We start from the raw sequence: 24905 nt of genomic DNA on the forward strand, positions 1-24905 counted from the left end.
CTTCAGCTAACAAGCATTGAAGGTCGGGATGATCCTCCGGGTTGAGAACCTCTCCCACAGGAGAGTCTTCTGTCTCTTCTCCCACAGGAGTTGAGTTTGGGTTTTCCGCTGGACCCAGCCCGTCCGGAGCATGGATCCCATTGGGTGCTGTCGGAACAGCAGGAAGAGAAGGTGTTCCCTCCACAGAGGTGGCCTTCTTGGTCTTCCTTCTTCTTGCCTTAGGCCTCGCCTTTGGCTCGGATACCTGACTCACAGCCAGACCCGGTGTCACCTGTGACCTAGTGACTGCAGCAGCAGTCATGGGAAGACCATCCGAGATCAACCCCAACTCTACTAGATCGTTTCCTAACAGAATGTTAGCAGGGACATTGTCCTGAACCAGGACAGGAAGCTTTGCTGTCTTGTCTCCAATCATGAGTGTGACTAGGGTTACAGGCGATAATTTGGGAGGCCCACCAGCTAACCTGGTGGTTCTCAGAGGAGCACCTACATAGTCCTCTGGCTTGAGCAGGGTCCTGTCCACCACTGTCATGCTTGCCCCAGTGTCTCTCAAACCAGTAGAAGGCTGGCCATTCAAGAGGACACTTCTCAAAAACCTACGGGTGTTCTGCGGGATAGTCGCCAGTACTTCTGCGTACTGGTCCCAGGCCCCAAGGGACACTAAGGAAATCTCTACTGGAGCACCAAATGTGATTCCTGTAGAGGAGGGGAGGACAGTGGCCTCCACCTCAGACACGGGGTAAGGGTAGGTCAGGCTGACAGCCTGTACTCCAAGTGCCTTACCTTTACACTTGGGGTCACCCCTTTTGTGATCCAGAGCCCCACAATCCCAACAAGTGCCAGGAGTGCGGGGTACGGTACTGGAACCACTGGGAGCCTGCTTTGCAGCAGGTGGACCACTACTCTTATTCCCACCCACAGAGGACTTATCCCCACTAGATTTTTGGGTCTTAGGAGAGGAAGGTTTTGGTTTACCCGACTGTGACTGCTTTTGGGACTCCTCAGCTTTCTGAGAGGCCCCCTTTTCTTTGTCCTTGTCCTTCCCACTGGAGTCCTTAGGGGACACCCGGTGGGAGACCCACTTGTCAGCCAACCTAGCCAGCTTAAAGGGGTCCAAAATGTTCTGGTCAGCCACATACTGACGCAGCTCTGGTGAACAGGCTTCAGAAAAATGCTCAAAAAACAAGAGGTGGGACAACTCAACAAAAGTTTTCACCTTGTATCCATCAATCCACCCCATCATGTTCATGTGCGCAGTACTCACCCAGTCAACCCAAGACACATTCTCTCTTTTCTTAAATTCCCTGAACCTTTTAAGGTATTGGGCAGGTGTCTTGCCAAACTTGGCAATCAAAGCAGACTTCATACACTCATACTGACCCCTTTCTTCCACACTCAGCTTCAGAATACAGTCATATCCAGTTTGAGGCACTCTGCTTAACAAACACTTAGCCCAATCTCTTTTATCTACATCATGAATTGCACAAGCCATTTCAAACGCTTCAATCCATTGGAGGATATCTGAACCCTCCACAAACACACCAACCAAATCTTTCATAAACTTGGTGGCTGGGGACCTGACACTCTCACTGGATCTAGCTGAAGTCTCCACTCTGGCTTTCTCTAGCTGGATTCTCTGACATTCAGTGTCCTGGCTTTTGAGTTCAAGGTCCTTATTTCTGAGTTCAAGATCCCTATTCTTGAGTTCCACTTGCTGTGCCAGCTCCTCTTTCTTAAGCTCAGCTTCTATTTCCAACTTGCGATATTCAAAGGCTAACTTCATCCTCAATAACTCAAGTTCCATGGAATTGCTGGGGTTTGGAACAGAGGCAGCAGGAATGGTGGCATTCCCAGAAACAGATTCAGCGACAACCCCAGGGGCAGAGTCCTCACTGGTTGCATCCCCCCCTTCCTCAAGAGTTTCACCATCAGTCTGGTAATCCACCAGGGCAGCTATCAGCTCAGCCCTAGACTTATCCACAAAGTCTAACTCCCTGGCTTCACAAGCACTCTGGAGAGCCTCTAAGCTCATCCGAGTCAATTTACCATTTGCAATGGCCTCCATTGCTTGTAATGCAGTTATTTGGTACACACCCAAACCTTAATCTAATAAAAGTGCGGATATTTTGTAAGTGGCACGGTTATACACTGAGTCTTAAAACCATAAGCATCCCACCGCTGCCACCAGCTTTGTAAAGAAGACCGGTGGGGGGGTCTGTACTTCTGCTCTCTATATGGTAGAGGGGAGGCACAGAGGACCCCAGCCAAGATTCTCTAATACGGTAGCGATGGACGAGCAATCAAGGCCTAGCTTCTCAGGAGGTGATGCAGGCTGGTTCTTAAGTACAGTGTATCCCCAAGCCCCCACAAAGGAATGTCCACACACTGTATTACTGAAAACACAGTCTTTATATAATTAATATTCAAGGGTTATGTACACTTATCACAATAACGCACTTTGTGCTCAGGAAAATCAGCAATGGTAAATATCTACAATTCTAAAGTGGTACCACTAATATTAGACCTCATTAAAGTGCATTCACAATACTGTAGAAATGGCACACAGATCAATAAGAAGGAAACCAGCAATAGAGAGAGGAGAGATAACAGAGGGTTGAAACAATAGGCAGAATACTGGCCCTTGCTACTGGACACAGTTCTGTGTGGAGATCCCCCCACCTGGGCAACCTGCAAAATAAAGAGATATAACCCCAGCCCAGTCCAGATATTGTTCAATAGTCTATTTTTCTCCTATAATGTTTTTACCCCCCCAATGTACCTGGTGGAGTCGAGTTCCTCGAAAAGGCGTCGACAAGCGTCGAGGGACTCGCTGTTCGGCGACGGGGAATCGACGGCCCTTCTTGAATGCCTTCCTTTTCAGGCGGGAGGCACGGGGCGTCGAACGTCCGTCGACGAACGAGGCCGAACGTTGTCGAAGAGGCGGCAGCTCCGTCCGAGCGGTGCTCGTCGGCGTCGGGGCGTCGGCGTCCTGCAAGGCGGAGGTGTGCGGGGCACCTCGATGACAATAGTTCTGGACCGCAAAGATTGTAGAGACGGGAGCCCAGCAAGGGCGTCGAGTCGTCCGAGTCTTTGGGGTCGTCGGGTGGCGGGAAACCCACCGGCAGGTTTCTCCTCGGCGCGTTGGTCGTCCTCGACTTTCTCCGGCAGGATAAGCGGTCGACGATGCGGTCGAGAGAGTCCTTCGATTGAATGTTCTTAGGCAATGGAGCGGACGGCTCCGATCGTCGGCGGCACGGCGTCAAGTGGTTCCCACGGCTGGGCAACACAACTTCGACGGGCCTCCAGCGGTTACACAGACCTGCGAACCCTGGTCGACGGCAATGGACTTCGACAGCGTCGATGTCCGGGTGCTTCACTTCGATCTCCTCGGCGGTCCCGTCTCGGGTCGGCAGCCTTTCGAGGGTCTGACTTCCAGGGCGCTTCGGCGAAGATTCAGCGGTGCTCGATGGTCCCTCGGAGCACGGGAAGAGGGCGCCTTACCAGGTCCTCTCTCGGGTCAGTCCTCGACGATTTCGACAACCTTCAGTTCCGTCGAAGCAAATGCCACAGCAAGTCTTCTTCTTCCAGCTGGACGTCGAGGATCAGCAAATCCAGTTACTCTTGAGTGGAGACTCAGCTTCTGAATGCTTCTGAACAATTTCCAGTGGTGAGAGGTCCCCAGATATACTATTCTGTCTCTCATCCACACTGCTGGCACACACACAGCAGCCAATCACACAGAAGGGCATTCATGCAGTCAGTCAGCCAATCAGGCACACAGTGCATTCAGGCCACACTCCTCCCTTTCAGACACTCACAACAAGGAATGTGGATTGGGACAAGTACCCAGCCATTCAACACTACACACTGCATTCAGGCCAGTTTCGGGCAGGGCTGTCTCAGTCTTTGTCTCTCATGCCAGAAACCAGACAACCACAACAAGGAGTGTATATTGGTCACACACTCCATTCACCCAGGTCCCACCCACAGGAGGTACCCACAACATACAGTCACTGGGAAGGCTCCAGTCAGTCTAGCTGGGCCTTCACAACAACACCATATATGGAACTTCCACCCAACAGCCAGTCAGGGGGAAGGGACAGAGTCAGGGCATCCCAGGACTTTGGGAAAACAAGACAACAGGCAATAGAAAGCAAGAGGCCACAGGGGCCATCTTGTTTCTATCAGGAATCAACTGATCCCAATGGCAGGGCCTGGGTATCCCAAAATGGAGGACACCCAGAGCACCTGTCCAATTCAGCATGGAGCTGCCACCAGCCCATACCCTGCTCTGTGGGCCACCCACAGGTGCCCAAAAACATACACTAGGGGCACAGGGTTGTACCCCCCCACCCATGGGTGCCATAAGGGTATCCCAGGGGTCTGTTCACCAAACCAAAAGAGAGAGCTGCACTGCCAGGAGTCCCAAATGGATTCCTGGGCAGAAAACATAACAGAACACACGATAAAAGGCAGAAGAGGACAAGGATTCAGAGGCCCTGTCCCTCTGATACATTTCCAGCATCACAGTTGCCCACATGAACAAATTGTGCTGTGGCGAAAGGCTTGGGGTTACCAGCGGGTTACCCTTTTCCTTTTGCGCCCCCGGTAGGTGCACCCACACATGCGAGGTACCTTTTTCGTCGGGACACCTGTGGGAACACAAGAAGGTATGACATCTGCTGTTGGCGACGTGTTTCGGTGAGTGGACACAGGGAAATGTCTCTGAAATTGGCCGGAAATGAAGACAATTCTCAGACATTTCGCTCTGGCCACCCACCGAAACACACCGCCAACAACACGTGGCCTACCTTCCCGTGTCCCCACACGTGTCCTGATGAAAACGGTACCTCACATGTGTGGGTGCACCTACCGGGGGCGCAAAAGGAAAAGGGTAACCGACTGGGAACCCCAAGCCATTCGCCACTGACCATTTTGTTCATGTGGGCAACCTACAGATTTGGGCCTAGGGTGTCGCAGCCAGCAAGGGAAACAGGGAACCCCATGCATTTCCCAAAAGAGGACACCCGTGGGAATCCACAGAGGTCTGCCTTGCGCAAATTGCCCCAGTTTTTATTAGCCACAATCCCCGAAAAAGTGTGATATTTGGTGGGGAAAAAACACAATGTTCACTTTGTCTGGGGTTCTGGGTAATAAATTCTGGCCCGCTTCGCGCAAATCAGACCTCTGTGCTTTCCCACGGGTGTCCACTTTTGGGAAATGCATGGGGTTCCCTGTTTTCCTTGCTCGCTTGGACACCCTAGGCCCAAATCTGTAGGTTGCCCACATGAACAAATTGTGTTGTGGCGAAAGGCTTGGGGTTACCAGCGGGTTACCCTTTTCCTTTTGCGCCCCCGGTAGGTGCACCCACACATGCGAGGTACCTTTTTCGTCGGGACACCTGTGGGAACACAAGAAGGTATGACATCTGCTGTTGGCGACGTGTTTCGGTAAGTGGACACAGGGAAATGTCTCTGAAATTGGCCGGAAATGAAGACAATTCTCAGACATTTCGCTCTGGCCACCCACCGAAACACACCGCCAACAACACGTGGCCTACCTTCCCGTGTCCCCACACGTGTCCCGATGAAAACGGTACCTCACATGTGTGGGTGCACCTGCCGGGGGCGCAAAAGGAAAAGGGTAACCGACTGGGAACCCCAAGCCATTCGCCACTGCCCATTTTGTTCATGTGGGCAACCTACAGATTTGGGCCTAGGGTGTCGCAGCCAGCAAGGGAAACAGGGAACCCCATGCATTTCCCAAAAGAGGACACCCGTGGGAATCCACAGAGGACTGCCTTGTGCAAATTGACCCAGTTTTTATTAGCCACAATCCCCGACAAAGTGTGATATTTGGTGGGGAAAAAACACAATGTTCACTTTGTCTGGGGTTCTGGGTAATAAATTCTGGCCCGCTTCGCGCAAATCAGACCTCTGTGCTTTCCCACGGGTGTCCACTTTTGGGAAATGCATGGGGTTCCCTGTTTTCCTTGCTCGCTTGGACACCCTAGGCCCAAATCTGTAGGTTGCCCACATCAACAAATTGTGTTGTGGCGAAAGGCTTGGGGTTACCAGCGGGTTACCCTTTTCCTTTTGCGCCCCCGGTAGGTGCACCCACACATGCGAGGTACCTTTTTCGTCGGGACACCTGTGGGAACACAAGAAGGTATGACATCTGCTGTTGGCGACGTGTTTCGGTGAGTGGACACAGGGAAATGTCTCTGAAATTGGCCGGAAATGAAGACAATTCTCAGACATTTCGCTCTGGCCACCCACCGAAACACACCGCCAACAACACGTGGCCTACCTTCCCGTGTCCCCACACGTGTCCCGATGAAAACGGTACCTCACATGTGTGGGTGCACCTGCCGGGGGCGCAAAAGGAAAAGGGTAACCGACTGGGAACCCCAAGCCATTCGCCACTGCCCATTTTGTTCATGTGGGCAACCTACAGATTTGGGCCTAGGGTGTCGCAGCCAGCAAGGGAAACAGGGAACCCCATGCATTTCCCAAAAGAGGACACCCGTGGGAATCCACAGAGGTCTGCCTTACGCAAATTGCCCCAGTTTTTATTAGCCACAATCCCCGACAAAGTGTGATATTTGGTGGGGAAAAAACACAATGTTCACTTTGTCTGGGGTTCTGGGTAATAAATTCTGGCCTGCTTCGCGCAAATCAGACCTCTGTGCTTTCCCACGGGTGTCCTCTTTTGGGAAATGCATGGGGTTCCCTGTTTTCCTTGCTGGCTTGGACACCCTAGGCCCAAATCTGTAGGTTGCCCACATGAACAAATTGTGCTGTGGCGAAAGGCTTGGGGTTACCAGCGGGTTACCCTTTTCCTTTTGCGCCCCCGGTAGGTGCACCCACACATGCGAGGTACCTTTTTCGTCGGGACACCTGTGGGAACACAAGAAGGTATGACATCTGCTGTTGGCGACGTGTTTCGGTGAGTGGACACAGGGAAATGTCTCTGAAATTGGCCGGAAATGAAGACAATTCTCAGACATTTCGCTCTGGCCACCCACCGAAACACACCGCCAACAACACGTGGCCTACCTTCCCGTGTCCCCACACGTGTCCTGATGAAAACGGTACCTCACATGTGTGGGTGCAACTACCGGGGGCGCAAAAGGAAAAGGGTAACCGACTGGGAACCCCAAGCCATTCGCCACTGACCATTTTGTTCATGTGGGCAACCTACAGATTTGGGCCTAGGGTGTCGCAGCCAGCAAGGGAAACAGGGAACCCCATGCATTTCCCAAAAGAGGACACCCGTGGGAATCCACAGAGGTCTGCCTTGCGCAAATTGCCCCAGTTTTTATTAGCCACAATCCCCGAAAAAGTGTGATATTTGGTGGGGAAAAAACACAATGTTCACTTTGTCTGGGGTTCTGGGTAATAAATTCTGGCCCGCTTTGCGCAAATCAGACCTCTGTGCTTTCCCACGGTTGTCCTCATTTGGGAAATGCATGGGGTTCCCTGTTTTCCTTGCTGGCTTGGACACCCTAGGCCCAAATCTGTAGGTTGCCCACATGAACAAATTGTGCTGTGGCGAAAGGCTTAGGGTTACCAGCGGGTTACCCTTTTCCTTTTGCGCCCCCGGTAGGTGCACCCACACATGCGAGGTACCTTTTTCGTCGGGACACCTGTGGGAACACAAGAAGGTATGACATCTGCTGTTGGCGACGTGTTTCGGTGAGTGGACACAGGGAAATCTCTCTGAAATTGGCCGGAAATTAAGACAATTCTCAGACATTTCGCTCTGGCCACCCACCGAAATACACCGCCAACAACACGTGGCCTACCTTCCCGTGTCCCCACACGTGTCTCGATGAAAACGGTACCTCACATGTGTGGGTGCACCTACCGGGGGCGCAAAAGGAAAAGGGTAACCGACTGGGAACCCCAAGCCATTCGCCACTGCCCATTTTGTTCATGTGGGCAACCTACAGATTTGGGCCTAGGGTGTCGCAGCCAGCAAGGGAAACAGGGCACCCCATGCATTTCCCAAAAGAGGACACTCGTGGGAATCCACAGAGGTCTGCCTTGCGCAAATTGCCCCAGTTTTTATTAGCCACAATCCCCGACAAAGTGTGATATTTGGTGGGGAAAAAACACAATGTTCACTTTGTCTGGGGTTCTGGGTAATAAATTCTGGCCCGCTTCGCGCAAATCAGACCTCTGTGCTTTCCCACGGGTGTCCTCTTTTGGGAAATGCATGGGGTTCCCTGTTTTATTTGCTGGCTTGGACACCCTAGGCCCAAATCTGTAGGTTGCCCACATGAACAAATTGTGCTGTGGCGAAAGGCTTGGGGTTACCAGCGGGTTACCCTTTTCCTTTTGCGCCCCCGGTAGGTGCACCCACACATGCGAGGTACCTTTTTCGTCGGGACACCTCTGGGAACACAAGAAGGTATGACATCTGCTGTTGGCGACGTGTTTCGGTGAGTGGACACAGGGAAATGTCTCTGAAATTGGCCGGAAATGAAGACAATTCTCAGACATTTCGCTCTGGCCACCCACCGAAACACACCGCCAACAACACGTGGCCTACCTTCCCGTGTCCCCACACGTGTCCCGATGAAAACGGTACCTCACATGTGTGGGTGCACCTGCCGGGGGCGCAAAAGGAAAAGGGTAACCGACTGGGAACCCCAAGCCATTCGCCACTACCCATTTTGTTCATGTGGGCAACCTACAGATTTGGGCCTAGGGTGTCGCAGCCAGCAAGGGAAACAGGGAACCCCATGCATTTCCCAAAAGAGGACACCCGTGGGAATCCACAGAGGTCTGCCTTACGCAAATTGCCCCAGTTTTTATTAGCCACAATCCCCGACAAAGTGTGATATTTGGTGGGGAAAAAACACAATGTTCACTTTGTCTGGGGTTCTGGGTAATAAATTCTGGCCTGCTTCGCGCAAATCAGACCTCTGTGCTTTCCCACGGGTGTCCTCTTTTGGGAAATGCATGGGGTTCCCTGTTTTCCTTGCTGGCTTGGACACCCTAGGCCCAAATCTGTAGGTTGCCCACATGAACAAATTGTGCTGTGGCGAAAGGCTTGGGGTTACCAGCGGGTTACCCTTTTCCTTTTGCGCCCCCGGTAGGTGCACCCACACATGCGAGGTACCTTTTTCGTTGGGACACCTGTGGGAACACAAGAAGGTATGACATCTGCTGTTGGCGACGTGTTTCGGTGAGTGGACACAGGGAAATGTCTCTGAAATTGGCCGGAAATGAAGACAATTCTCAGACATTTCGCTCTGGCCACCCACCGAAACACACCGCCAACAACACGTGGCCTACCTTCCCGTGTCCCCACACGTGTCCTGATGAAAACGGTACCTCACATGTGTGGGTGCACCTACCGGGGGCGCAAAAGGAAAAGGGTAACCGACTGGGAACCCCAAGCCATTCGCCACTGACTATTTTGTTCATGTGGGCAACCTACAGATTTGGGCCTAGGGTGTCGCAGCCAGCAAGGGAAACAGGGAACCCCATGCATTTCCCAAAAGAGGACACCCGTGGGAATCCACAGAGGTCTGCCTTGCGCAAATTGCCCCAGTTTTTATTAGCCACAATCCCCGAAAAAGTGTGATATTTGGTGGGGAAAAAACACAATGTTCACTTTGTCTGGGGTTCTGGGTAATAAATTCTGGCCCGCTTTGCGCAAATCAGACCTCTGTGCTTTCCCGCGGGTGTCTTCATTTGGGAAATGCATGGGGTTCCCTGTTTTCCTTGCTGGCTTGGACACCCTAGGCCCAAATCTGTAGGTTGCCCACATGAACAAATTGTGCTGTGGCGAAAGGCTTAGGGTTACCAGCGGGTTACCCTTTTCCTTTTGCGCCCCCGGTAGGTGCACCCACACATGCGAGGTACCTTTTTCGTTGGGACACCTGTGGGAACACAAGAAGGTATGACATCTGCTGTTGGCGACGTGTTTCGGTGAGTGGACACAGGGAAATGTCTCTGAAATTGGCCGGAAATGAAGACAATTCTCAGACATTTCGCTCTGGCCACCCACCGAAACACACCGCCAACAACACGTGGCCTACCTTCCCGTGTCCCCACACGTGTCCTGATGAAAACGGTACCTCACATGTGTGGGTGCACCTGCCGGGGGCGCAAAAGGAAAAGGGTAACCGACTGGGAACCCCAAGCCATTCGCCACTGACCATTTTGTTCATGTGGGCAACCTACAGATTTGGGCCTAGGGTGTCGCAGCCAGCAAGGGAAACAGGGAACCCCATGCATTTCCCAAAAGAGGACACCCGTGGGAATCCACAGAGGTCTGCCTTGCGCAAATTGCCCCAGTTTTTATTAGCCACAATCCCCGAAAAAGTGTGATATTTGGTGGGGAAAAAACACAATGTTCACTTTGTCTGGGGTTCTGGGTAATAAATTCTGGCCCGCTTTGCGCAAATCAGACCTCTGTGCTTTCCCACGGGTGTCCTCATTTGGGAAATGCATGGGGTTCCCTGTTTTCCTTGCTGGCTTGGACACCCTAGGCCCAAATCTGTAGGTTGCCCACATGAACAAATTGTGCTGTGGCGAAAGGCTTAGGGTTACCAGCGGGTTACCCTTTTCCTTTTGCGCCCCCGGTAGGTGCACCCACACATGCGAGGTACCTTTTTCGTCGGGACACCTGTGGGAACACAAGAAGGTATGACATCTGCTGTTCGCGACGTGTTTCGGTGAGTGGACACAGGGAAATCTCTCTGAAATTGGCCGGAAATTAAGACAATTCTCAGACATTTCGCTCTGGCCACCCACCGAAACACACCGCCAACAACACGTGGCCTACCTTCCCGTGTCCCCACACGTGTCTCGATGAAAACGGTACCTCACATGTGTGGGTGCACCTACCGGGGGCGCAAAAGGAAAAGGGTAACCGACTGGGAACCCCAAGCCATTCGCCACTGCCCATTTTGTTCATGTGGGCAACCTACAGATTTGGGCCTAGGGTGTCGCAGCCAGCAAGGGAAACAGGGAACCCCATGCATTTCCCAAAAGAGGACACTCGTGGGAATCCACAGAGGTCTGCCTTGCGCAAATTGCCCCAGTTTTTATTAGCCACAATCCCCGACAAAGTGTGATATTTGGTGTGGAAAAAACACAATGTTCACTTTGTCTGGGGTTCTGGGTAATAAATTCTGGCCCGCTTCGCGCAAATCAGACCTCTGTGCTTTCCCACGGGTGTCCTCTTTTGGGAAATGCATGGGGTTCCCTGTTTTATTTGCTGGCTTGGACACCCTAGGCCCAAATCTGTAGGTTGCCCACATGAACAAATTGTGCTGTGGCGAAAGGCTTGGGGTTACCAGCGGGTTACCCTTTTCCTTTTGCGCCCCCGGTAGGTGCACCCACACATGCGAGGTACCTTTTTCGTCGGGACACCTCTGGGATCACAAGAAGGTATGACATCTGCTGTTGGCGACGTGTTTCGGTGAGTGGACACAGGGAAATGTCTCTGAAATTGGCCGGAAATTAAGACAATTCTCAGACATTTCGCTCTGGCCACCCACCGAAACACACCGCCAACAACACGTCGCCTACCTTCCCGTGTCCCCACACATGTCCCGATGAAAACGGTACCTCACATGTGTGGGTGCACCTACCGGGGGCGCAAAAGGAAAAGGGTAACCGACTGGGAACCCCAAGCCATTCGCCACTGCCCATTTTGTTCATGTGGGCAACCTACAGATTTGGTCCTAGGGTGTCGCAGCCAGCAAGGGAAACAGGGAACCCCATGCATTTCCCAAAAGAGGACACCCGTGGGAATCCACAGAGGACTGCCTTGTGCAAATTGACCCAGTTTTTATTAGCCACAATCCCCGACAAAGTGTGATATTTGGTGGGGAAAAAACACAATGTTCACTTTGTCTGGGGTTCTGGGTAATAAATTCTGGCCCGCTTCGCGCAAATCAGACCTCTGTGCTTTCCCACGGGTGTCCACTTTTGGGAAATGCATGGGGTTCCCTGTTTTCCTTGCTCGCTTGGACACCCTAGGCCCAAATCTGTAGGTTGCCCACATGAACAAATTGTGTTGTGGCGAAAGGCTTGGGGTTACCAGCGGGTTACCCTTTTCCTTTTGCGCCCCCGGTAGGTGCACCCACACATGCGAGGTACCTTTTTCGTCGGGACACCTGTGGGAACACAAGAAGGTATGACATCTGCTGTTGGCGACGTGTTTCGGTGAGTGGACACAGGGAAATGTCTCTGAAATTGGCCGGAAATGAAGGCAATTCTCAGACATTTCGCTCTGGCCACCCACCGAAACACACCGCCAACAACACGTGGCCTACCTTCCCGTGTCCCCACACGTGTCCCGATGAAAACGGTACCTCACATGTGTGGGTGCACCTGCCGGGGGCGCAAAAGGAAAAGGGTAACCGACTGGGAACCCCAAGCCATTCGCCACTGCCCATTTTGTTCATGTGGGCAACCTACAGATTTGGGCCTAGGGTGTCGCAGCCAGCAAGGGAAACAGGGAACCCCATGCATTTCCCAAAAGAGGACACCCGTGGGAATCCACAGAGGTCTGCCTTACGCAAATTGCCCCAGTTTTTATTAGCCACAATCCCCGACAAAGTGTGATATTTGGTGGGGAAAAAACACAATGTTCACTTTGTCTGGGGTTCTGGGTAATAAATTCTGGCCTGCTTCGCGCAAATCAGACCTCTGTGCTTTCCCACGGGTGTCCTCTTTTGGGAAATGCATGGGGTTCCCTGTTTTCCTTGCTGGCTTGGACACCCTAGGCCCAAATCTGTAGGTTGCCCACATGAACAAATTGTGCTGTGGCGAAAGGCTTGGGGTTACCAGCGGGTTACCCTTTTCCTTTTGCGCCCCCGGTAGGTGCACCCACACATGCGAGGTACCTTTTTCGTCGGGACACCTGTGGGAACACAAGAAGGTATGACATCTGCTGTTGGCGACGTGTTTCGGTGAGTGGACACAGGGAAATGTCTCTGAAATTGGCCGGAAATGAAGACAATTCTCAGACATTTCGCTCTGGCCACCCACCGAAACACACCGCCAACAACACGTGGCCTACCTTCCCGTGTCCCCACACGTGTCCTGATGAAAACGGTACCTCACATGTGTGGGTGCACCTACCGGGGGCGCAAAAGGAAAAGGGTAACCGACTGGGAACCCCAAGCCATTCGCCACTGACCATTTTGTTCATGTGGGCAACCTACAGATTTGGGCCTAGGGTGTCGCAGCCAGCAAGGGAAACAGGGAACCCCATGCATTTCCCAAAAGAGGACACCCGTGGGAATCCACAGAGGTCTGCCTTGCGCAAATTGCCCCAGTTTTTATTAGCCACAATCCCCGAAAAAGTGTGATATTTGGTGGGGAAAAAACACAATGTTCACTTTGTCTGGGGTTCTGGGTAATAAATTCTGGCCCGCTTTGCGCAAATCAGACCTCTGTGCTTTCCCACGGGTGTCCTCTTTTGGGAAATGCATGGGGTTCCCTGTTTTCCTTGCTGGCTTGGACACCCTAGGCCCAAATCTGTAGGTTGCCCACATGAACAAATTGTGCTGTGGCGAAAGGCTTGGGGTTACCATCGGGTTACCCTTTTCCTTTTGCGCCCCCGGTAGGTGCACCCACACATGCGAGGTACCTTTTTCGTCGGGACACCTGTGGGAACACAAGAAGGTATGACATCTGCTGTTGGCGACGTGTTTCGGTGAGTGGACACAGGGAAATGTCTCTGAAATTGGCCAGAAATTAAGACAATTCTCAGACATTTCGCTCTGGCCACCCACCGAAACACACCGCCAGCAACACGTGGCCTACCTTCCCGTGTCCCCACACGTGACCCGATGAAAACAGTACCTCACATGTGTGGGTGCACCTACCGGGGGCGCAAAAGGAAACGGGTAACCGACTGGGAACCCCAAGCCATTCGCCACTGCCCATTTTGTTCATGTGGGCAACCTACAGATTTGGGCCTAGGGTGTCGCAGCCAGCAAGGGAAACAGGGAACCCCATGCATTTCCCAAAAGAGGACACCCGTGGGAATCCACAGAGGTCTGCCTTGCGCAAATTGCCCCAGTTTTTATTAGCCACAATCCCCGACAAAGTGTGATATTTGGTGGGGAAAAAACACAATGTTCACTTTGTCTGGGGTTCTGGGTAATAAATTCTGGCCCGCTTCGCGCAAATCAGACCTATGTGCTTTCCCACGGGTGTCCTCTTTTGGGAAATGCATGAGGTTCCCTGTTTTCCTTGCTGGCTTGGACACCCTAGGCCCAAATCTGTAGGTTGCCCACATGAACAAATTGTGCTGTGGCGAAAGGCTTGGGGTTACCAGCGGGTTACCCTTTTCCTTTTGCGCCCCCGGTAGGTGCACCCACACATGCGAGGTACCTTTTTCATCGGGACACCTGTGGGAACACAAGAAGGTATGACATCTGCTGTTGGCGACGTGTTTCGGTGAGTGGACACAGGGAAATGTCTCTGAAATTGGCCGGAAATGAAGACAATTCTCAGACATTTCGCTCTGGCCACTCACCGAAACACACCGCCAACAACACGTGGCCTACCTTCCCGTGTCCCCACACGTGTCCCGATGAAAACGGTACCTCGCATGTGTGGGTGCACCTACCGGGGGCGCAAAAGGAAAAGGGTAACCGACTGGGAACCCCAAGCCATTCGCCACTGCCCATTTTGTTCATGTGGGCAACCTACAGATTTGGGCCTAGGGTGTCGCAGCCAGCAAGGGAAACAGGGAACCCCATGCATTTCCCAAAAGAGGACACCCGTGGGAATCCACAGAGGTCTGCCTTGCGCAAATTGCCCCAGTTTTTATTAGCGACAATCCCCGACAAAGTGTGATATTTGTTGGGGAAAAAACACAATGTTCACTTTGTCTGGGGTTCTGGGTAATAAATTCTGGCCCGCTTTGCGCAAATCAGACCTCTGTGCTTTCCCACGGGTGTCCTCTTTTGGGAAATGCATGGGGTTCCCTGTTTTCCTTGCTGGCTTGGACACCCTAGGCCCAAATCTGTAGGTTGCCCACATGAACAAATTGTGCTGTGGCGAAAGGCTTGGGGTTACCAGCGGGTTACCCTTTACCTTTTGCGCCCCGGTAGGTGCACCCACACATGCGAGGTATCTTTTTCGTCGGGACACATGTGGGAACACAAGAAGGTATGACATCTGCTGTTGGCGACGTGTTTCGGTGAGTGGACACAGGGAAATGTCTCTGAAATTGGCCGGAAATGAAGACAATTCTCAGACATTTTGCTCTGGCCACCCACCGAAACACACCGCCAACATCACGTGGCCTACCTTCCCGTGTCCCCACACGTGTCCCGATGAAAACGGTACCTCACATGTGTGGGTGCACCTACAGGGGGCGCAAAAGGAAAAGGGTAACCGACTGGGAACCCCAAGCCATTCGCCACTGCCCATTTTGTTCATGTGGGCAACCTACAGATTTGGGCCTAGGGTGTCGCAGCCAGCAAGGGAAACAGGGAACCCCATGCATTTCCCAAAAGAGGACACCCGTGGGAATCCACAGAGGTCTGCCTTGCGCAAATTGCCCCAGTTTTTATTAGCCACAATCCCCGACAAAGTGTGATATTTGGTGGGGAAAAAACACAATGTTCACTTTGTCTGGAGTTCTGGGTAATAAATTCTGGCCCGCTTCGCGCAAATCAGACCTCTGTGCTTTCCCACGGGTGTCCTCTTTTGGGAAATGCATGGGGTTCCCTGTTTTCCTTGCTGGCTTGGACACCCTAGGCCCAAATCTGTAGGTTGCCCACATGAACAAATTGTGTTGTGGCGAAAGGCTTGGGGTTACCAGCGGGTTACCATTTTCCTTTTCCGCCCCCGGTAGGTGCACCCACACATGCGAGGTACCTTTTTTCGTCAGGACACCTGTGGGAACACAAGAAGGTATGACATCTGCTGTTGGCGACGTGTTTCGGTGAGTGGACACAGGGAAATGTCTCTGAAATTGGCCGGAAATGAAGACAATTCTGAGACATTTCGCTCTGGCCACCCACCGAAACACACCGCCAACAACATGTGGCCTACCTTCCCGTGTCCCCACACGTGTCCCGATGAAAACGGTACCTCACTGTAAGGACCGATGGGGGGGTCTGTACTTCCGCTCTCTATATGGTAGAGGGGAGGCACAGAGGACCCCAGCCAAGATTCTCAATTATGGTAGCTATGGACGAGCAATCAAGGCCTAGCTTCTCAGGAGGTGATGCAGGCTGGTTCTTAAGTACAGTGTATCCCCAAGCCCCCACAAAGGAATGTCCACACCCTGTATTACTGAAAACACAGTCTTTATATAATTAATATTCAAGGGTTATGTACACTTATCACAACAACGCACTTTGTGCTCAGGAAAACCAATAATGATAAATATCTACAATTCTAAAGTGGTACCACTAATATTAGACCTCATAACAGTGCATTCACAATACTGTAGAAATGGCACGCAGATCAATAAGAAGGAAACCAGCAAATAGAGAGAGGAGAGATAACAGATGGTTGAAACAATAGGCAGAAGACTGGCCCTCGCTACTGGACACAGTTCTGTGTGGAGATCCCCCCACCTGGGCAACCTGTAAAATAAAGAGATATAACACAAGCCCAGTCCATATATTGTTCAATAGTCTTATTCTCTCCTACAATGTTTTTACCCCCCCAATGTACCTGGTGGAGTCGAGTTCTTCGAAAAGGCGTCGACAGATCCTTCTTGAATGACCCCCTTTAAAGCAGGAGTCATGGATCGTCGAGAGACGTCGAGAAGCGTCGAGGAACTCGGTGTTCGGTGTCGGGGAATCGACGGCCCTTCTTGAATGCCTTCCCTTTCAAGCGGGAGACACGGGGCGTCGAACGTCCGACAACAAACAGGGTAGAACGGCGTCGATGAGGCGGCAGGCTTCGATCCGAGCGGTGCTCGTCGGCGTCGAGACGTCGGCGTCCTGCGAGGAAGAGGCGTGCGGGGCACCTCGGCGACACTAGTTCTGGACCGCAAAGATTGTGAATGACGGTGGCCCAGCAAGGGCGTCGAGTCGCTCGAGTCTTTGGGGTCGTGAGGTGGCGGGAAACCCACCGGCGGATTCTCCTCGGCGCGTTGGTCGTCCTCGACTTTCTCCGGCAGGATAAGCGGTCGACGATGCGGTCGAGGGAGTCCTTCGATTGAATGTTCTTAGGCAAAGGAGCGGACGGCTCCGGTCGTCGGCGGCACGGCGTCGAGTGGTTCCCACGGCTGGGCAACACAACTTCGACGGGCCTCCAGTGGTTACACAAACCTGCGAACCCTGGTCGACGGCAATGGACTTCGACGGCGTCGATGTCCGGGTGCTTCACTTCGATCTCCTCGGCGGTCCCGTCTCGGGTCGGCAGCCTTTCGAGGGTCTGACTTCCAGGGCGCTTCGGCGAAGATGTAGCGGTGCTCGATGGTCCCTCGGAGCACGGGAAGAGGGCGCCTTACCAGGTCCTCTCTCGGGTCAGTCCTCGACGAGCACGGCAGCCTTCGGATCGGTCGAAGCAAATGCAGCAGCAAGTCTTCTTCTTCCAGCTGGGTGTCGAGGATCAGCAGTTCCAGTTACTCGTAGAGTGGAGACTCAGCTCCAGGATGCTTCTGAACGTGCTTGAACGTTCCTGAACAATTTCCAGTGGTGAGAGGTCCCCAGATATACTATTCTGTCTCTCATCCACACTGCTGGCACACACACAGCAGCCAATCACACAGAAGGGCATTCATGCAGTCAGTCAGCCAATCAGGCACACAGTGCATTCAGGCCACACTCCTCCCTTTCAGACACTCACAACAAGGAATGTGGATTGGGACAAGTACCCAGCCATTCAACACTACACACTGCATTCAGGCCAGTTTCGGGCAGGGCTGTCTCAGTCTTTGTCTCACATGCCAGAAACCAGACAACCACAACAAGGAGTGCATATTGGTCACACACTCCATTCACCCAGGTCCCACCCACAGGAGGTACCCACAACATACAGGGAATGGGAAGGCTCCAGTCAGTCTAGCTGGGCCTTCACAACAACACCATATATGGAACTTCCACCCAACAGCCAGTCAGGGGGAAGGGACAGAGTCAGGGCTTCCCAGGACTTTGGGAAAACAAGGTAAGAGGCAATAGAAAGCAAGAGGCCACAGGGGCCATCTTGTTTTCCATCAGGAATCAACTGATTCCAATGGCAGGGCCTGGGTATCCCAAAATGGAGGACACCCAGAGCACCTGTCAATTTCAGCATGGAGCTGCCACCAGCCCATACCCTGCTCTGTGGGCCACCCACAGGTGCCCAAAAACATACACTAGGGGCACAGGGTTGTACCCCTACCCATGGGTGCCATAAGGGTATCCCATGGGTCTGTTCACCAAACCAAAAGAGAGAGCTGCACTGCCAGGAGTCCCAAATGGACTCATGGGCAGAAAACATGACAGAACACACGATAAAAGGCAGTAAAGGACAAGGATTCAGAGGCCCTGTCCCCCTGATGCATTTCCAGCATCACACTCACATGTGTGGACACAGGGAAATGTCTCTGAAATTGGCCGGAAATGAAGACAATTCTCAGACATTTCGCTCTGGCCACCCACCGAAACACACCGCCAACAACACGTGGCCTACCTTCCCATGTCCCCACACGTGTCCTGATGAAAACGGTACCTCACATGTGTGGGTGCACCTACCGGGGGCGCAAAAGGAAAAGGGTAACCGACTGGGAACCCCAAGCCATTCGCCACTGCCCATTTTGTTCATGTGGGCAACCTACAGATTTGGGCCTAGGGTGTCGCAGCCAGCAAGGGAAACAGGGAACCCCATGCATTTCCCAAAAGAGGACACCCGTGGGAATCCACAGAGGTCTGCCTTGCGCAAATTGCCACAGTTTTTATTAGCCACAATCCCCGACAAAGTGTGATATTTGGTGGGGAAAAAACACAATGTTCACTTTGTCTGGGGTTCTGGGTAATAAATTCTGGCCCGCTTCGTGCAAATCAGACCTCTGTGCTTTCCCACGGGTGTCCTCTTTTGAGAAATGCATGGGGTTCCCTGTTTTCCTTGCTGGCTTGGACACCCTAGGCCCAAATCTGTAGGTTGCCCACATGAACAAATTGTGTTGTGGCGAAAGGCTTGGGGTTACCAGCGGGTTACCCTTTTCCTTTTGCGCCCCCGGTAGGTGCACCCACACATGCGAGGTACCTTTTTCGTCGGGACACCTGTGGGAACACAAGAAGGTATGACATCTGCTGTTGGCGACGTGTTTCGGTGAGCGGACACAGGGAAATGTCTCTGAAATTGGCCGGAAATGAAGACAATTCTCAGACATTTCGCTCTGGCCACCCACCGAACCACACCGCCAACAACACGTGGCCTACCTTCCCGTGTCCCCACACGTGTCCCGATGAAAACGGTTCCTCACATGTGTGGGTGCACCTACCGGGGGCGCAAAAGGAAAAGGGTAACCGACTGGGAACCCCAAGCCATTCGCCACTGCCCATTTTGTTCATGTGGGCAACCTACAGATTTGGGCCTAGGGTGTCGCAGCCAGCAAGGGAAACAGGGAACCCCATGCATTTCCCAAAAGAGGACACCTGTGGGAATCCACAGAGGTCTGCCTTGCGCAAATTGCCCCAGTTTTTATTAGCCACAATCCCCGACAAAGTGTGATATTTGGTGGGGAAAAAACACAATGTTCACTTTGTCTGGGGTTCTGGGTAATAAATTCTGGCCCGCTTCGCGCAAATCAGACCTCTGTGCTTTCCCACGGGTGTCCTCTTTTGGGAAATGCATGGGGTTCCCTGTTTTCCTGGCTTGGACACCCTAGGCCCAAATCTGTAGGTTGCCCACATGAACAAATTGTGTTGTGGCGAAAGGCTTGGGGTTACCAGCGGGTTACCCTTTTCCTTTTGCGCCCCCGGTAGGTGCACCCACACATGCGAGGTACCTTTTTCGTCGGGGCACCTGTGGGAACACAAGAAGGTATGACATCTGCTGTTGGCGACGTGTTTCGGTGAGTGGACACAGGGAAATGTCTCTGAAATTGGCCAGAAATGAAGACAATTCTCAGACATTTCGCTCTGGCCACCCACCGAAACACACCGCCAACAACACGTGGCCTACCTTCCCGTGTCCCCACACGTGTCCCGATGAAAACGGTACCTCACATGTGTGGGTGCACCTACCGGGGGCGCAAAAGGAAAAGGGTAACCGACTGGGAACCCCAAGCCATTCGCCACTGACCATTTTGTTCATGTGGGCAACCTACAGATTTGGGCCTAGGGTGTCGCAGCCAGCAAGGGAAACAGGGAACCCCATGCATTTCCCAAAAGAGGACACCCGTGGGAATCCACAGAGGTCTGCCTTGCGCAAATTGCCCCAGTTTTTATTAGCCACAATCCCCGACAAAGTGTGATATTTGGTGGGGAAAAAACACAATGTTCACTTTGTCTGGGGTTCTGGGTAATAAATTCTGGCCCGCTTCGCGCAAATCAGACCTCTGTGCTTTCCCACGGGTGTCCTCTTTTGGGAAATGCATGGGGTTCCCTGTTTTCCTTGCTGGCTTGGACACCCTAGGCCCAAATCTGTAGGTTGCCCACATGAACAAATTGTGCTGTGGCGAAAGGCTTGGGGTTACCAGCTGGTTACCCTTTTCCTTTTGCACCCCCGGTAGGTGCACCCACATATGCGAGGTACCTTTTTCGTCGGGACACCTGTGGGAACACAAGAAGGTATGACATCTGCTGTTGGCGACGTGTTTCGGTGAGTGGACACAGGGAAATGTCTCTGAAATTGGCCGGAAATGAAGACAATTCTCAGACATTTCGCTCTGGCCACCCACCGAAACACACCGCCAACAACACGTGGCCTACCTTCCCGTGTCCCCACACGTGTCCTGATGAAAACGGTACCTCACATGTGTGGGTGCACCTACCGGGGGCGCAAAAGGAAAAGGGTAACCGACTGGGAACCCCAAGCCATTCGCCACTGACCATTTTGTTCATGTGGGCAACCTACAGATTTGGGCCTAGGGTGTCGCAGCCAGCAAGGGAAACAGGGAACCCCATGCATTTCCCAAAAGAGGACACCCGTGGGAATCCACAGAGGTCTGCCTTGCGCAAATTGCCCCAGTTTTTATTAGCCACAATCCCCGAAAAAGTGTGATATTTGGTGGGGAAAAAACACAATGTTCACTTTGTCTGGGGTTCTGGGTAATAAATTCTGGCCCGCTTTGCGCAAATCAGACCTCTGTGCTTTCCCACGGGTGTCCTCTTTTGGGAAATGCATGGGGTTCCCTGTTTTCCTTGCTGGCTTGGACACCCTAGGCCCAAATCTGTAGGTTGCCCACATGAACAAATTGTGCTGTGGCGAAAGGCTTGGGGTTACCATCGGGTTACCCTTTTCCTTTTGCGCCCCCGGTAGGTGCACCCACACATGCGAGGTACCTTTTTCGTCGGGACACCTGTGGGAACACAAGAAGGTATGACATCTGCTGTTGGCGACGTGTTTCGGTGAGTGGACACAGGGAAATGTCTCTGAAATTGGCCAGAAATTAAGACAATTCTCAGACATTTCGCTCTGGCCACCCACCGAAACACACCGCCAGCAACACGTGGCCTACCTTCCCGTGTCCCCACACGTGACCCGATGAAAACAGTACCTCACATGTGTGGGTGCACCTACCGGGGGCGCAAAAGGAAACGGGTAACCGACTGGGAACCCCAAGCCATTCGCCACTGCCCATTTTGTTCATGTGGGCAACCTACAGATTTGGGCCTAGGGTGTCGCAGCCAGCAAGGGAAACAGGGAACCCCATGCATTTCCCAAAAGAGGACACCCGTGGGAATCCACAGAGGTCTGCCTTGCGCAAATTGCCCCAGTTTTTATTAGCCACAATCCCCGACAAAGTGTGATATTTGGTGGGGAAAAAACACAATGTTCACTTTATCTGGGGTTCTGGGTAATAAATTCTGGCCCGCTTCGCGCAAATCAGACCTATGTGCTTTCCCACGGGTGTCCTCTTTTGGGAAATGCATGAGGTTCCCTGTTTTCCTTGCTGGCTTGGACACCCTAGGCCCAAATCTGTAGGTTGCCCACATGAACAAATTGTGCTGTGGCGAAAGGCTTGGGGTTACCAGCGGGTTACCCTTTTCCTTTTGCGCCCCCGGTAGGTGCACCCACACATGCGAGGTACCTTTTTCATCGGGACACCTGTGGGAACACAAGAAGGTATGACATCTGCTGTTGGCGACGTGTTTCGGTGAGTGGACACAGGGAAATGTCTCTGAAATTGGCCGGAAATGAAGACAATTCTCAGACATTTCGCTCTGGCCACTCACCGAAACACACCGCCAACAACACGTGGCCTACCTTCCCGTGTCCCCACACGTGTCCCGATGAAAACGGTACCTCGCATGTGTGGGTGCACCTACCGGGGGCGCAAAAGGAAAAGGGAAACCGACTGGGAACCCCAAGCCATTCGCCACTGCTCATTTTGTTCATGTGGGCAACCTACAGATTTGGGCCTAGGGTGTCGCAGCCAGCAAGGGAAACAGGGAACCCCATGCATTTCCCAAAAGAGGACACCCGTGGGAATCCACAGAGGTCTGCCTTGCGCAAATTGCCCCAGTTTTTATTAGCGACAATCCCCGACAAAGTGTGATATTTGTTGGGGAAAAAACACAATGTTCACTTTGTCTGGGGTTCTGGGTAATAAATTCTGGCCCGCTTTGCGCAAATCAGACCTCTGTGCTTTCCCACGGGTGTCCTCTTTTGGGAAATGCATGGGGTTCCCTGTTTTCCTTGCTGGCTTGGACACCCTAGGCCCAAATCTGTAGGTTGCCCACATGAACAAATTGTGCTGTGGCGAAAGGCTTGGGGTTACCAGCGGGTTACCCTTTTCCTTTTGCGCCCCGGTAGGTGCACCCACACATGCGAGGTATCTTTTTCGTCGGGACACATGTGGGAACACAAGAAGGTATGACATCTGCTGTTGGCGACGTGTTTCGGTGAGTGGACACAGGGAAATGTCTCTGAAATTGGCCGGAAATGAAGACAATTCTCAGACATTTTGCTCTGGCCACCCACCGAAACACACCGCCAACATCACGTGGCCTACCTTCCCGTGTCCCCACACGTGTCCCGATGAAAACGGTACCTCACATGTGTGGGTGCACCTACAGGGGGCGCAAAAGGAAAAGGGTAACCGACTGGGAACCCCAAGCCATTCGCCACTGACCATTTTGTTCATGTGGGCAACCTACAGATTTGGGCCTAGGGTGTCGCAGCCAGCAAGGGAAACAGGGAACCCCATGCATTTCCCAAAAGAGGACACCCGTGGGAATCCACAGAGGTCTGCCTTGCGCAAATTGCCCCAGTTTTTATTAGCCACAATCCCTGACAAAGTGTGATATTTGGTGGGGAAAAAACACAATGTTCACTTTGTCTGGGGTTCTGGGTAATAAATTCTGGCCCGCTTCGCGCAAATCAGACCTCTGTGCTTTCCCACGGGTGTCCTCTTTTGGGAAATGCATGGGGTTCCCTGTTTTCCTTGCTGGCTTGAAAACCCTAGGCCCAAATCTGTAGGTTGCCCACATGAACAAATTGTGCTGTGGCGAAAGGCTTGGGGTTACCAGCGGGTTACCCTTTTCCTTTTGCGCCCCCGGTAGGTGCACCCACACATGCGAGGTACCTTTTTCGTCGGGACACCTGTGGGAACACAAGAAGGTATGACATCTGCTGTTGGCGATGTGTTTCGGTGAGTGGACGCAGGGAAATGTCTCTGAAATTGGCCGGAAATGAAGACAATTCTCAGACATTTCGCTCTGGCCACCCACCGAAACACACCGCCAACAACACGTGGCCTACCTTCCCGTGTCCCCACACATGTCCCGATGAAAACGGTACCTCACATGTGTGGGTGCACCTACCGGGGGCGCAAAAGGAAAAGGGTAACCGACTGGGAACCCCAAGCCATTCGCCACTGCCCATTTTGTTCATGTGGGCAACCTACAGATTTGGGCCTAGGGTGTCGCAGCCAGCAAGGGAAACAGGGAACCCCATGCATTTCCCAAAAGAGGACACCCGTGGGAATCCACAGAGGTCTGCCTTGCGCAAATTGCCCCAGTTTTTATTAGCCACAATCCCCGACAAAGTGTGATATTTGGTGGGGAAAAAACACAATGTTCACTTTGTCTGGAGTTCTGGGTAATAAATTCTGGCCCGCTTCGCGCAAATCAGACCTCTGTGCTTTCCCACGGGTGTCCTCTTTTGGGAAATGCATGGGGTTCCCTGTTTTCCTTGCTGGCTTGGACACCCTAGGCCCAAATCTGTAGGTTGCCCACATGAACAAATTGTGTTGTGGCGAAAGGCTTGGGGTTACCAGCGGGTTACCATTTTCCTTTTCCGCCCCCGGTAGGTGCACCCACACATGCGAGGTACCTTTTTTCGTCAGGACACCTGTGGGAACACAAGAAGGTATGACATCTGCTGTTGGCGACGTGTTTCGGTGAGTGGACACAGGGAAATGTCTCTGAAATTGGCCGGAAATGAAGACAATTCTGAGACATTTCGCTCTGGCCACCCACCGAAACACACCGCCAACAACATGTGGCCTACCTTCCCGTGTCCCCACACGTGTCCCGATGAAAACGGTACCTCACTGTAAGGACCGATGGGGGGGTCTGTACTTCCGCTCTCTATATGGTAGAGGGGAGGCACAAAGGACCCCAGCCAAGATTCTCAATTATGGTAGCTATGGACGAGCAATCAAGGCCTAGCTTCTCAGGAGGTGATGCAGGCTGGTTCTTAAGTACAGTGTATCCCCAAGCCCCCACAAAGGAATGTCCACACCCTGTATTACTGAAAACACAGTCTTTATATAATTAATATTCAAGGGTTATGTACACTTAT

The sequence above is a fragment of the Ambystoma mexicanum genome, chromosome 2q (assembly GCF_040938575.1).
Source record: "Ambystoma mexicanum isolate Mex_15411 chromosome 2q, UKY_AmexF1_1, whole genome shotgun sequence".
Taxonomy (NCBI): Eukaryota; Metazoa; Chordata; class Amphibia; order Caudata; family Ambystomatidae; genus Ambystoma; species Ambystoma mexicanum.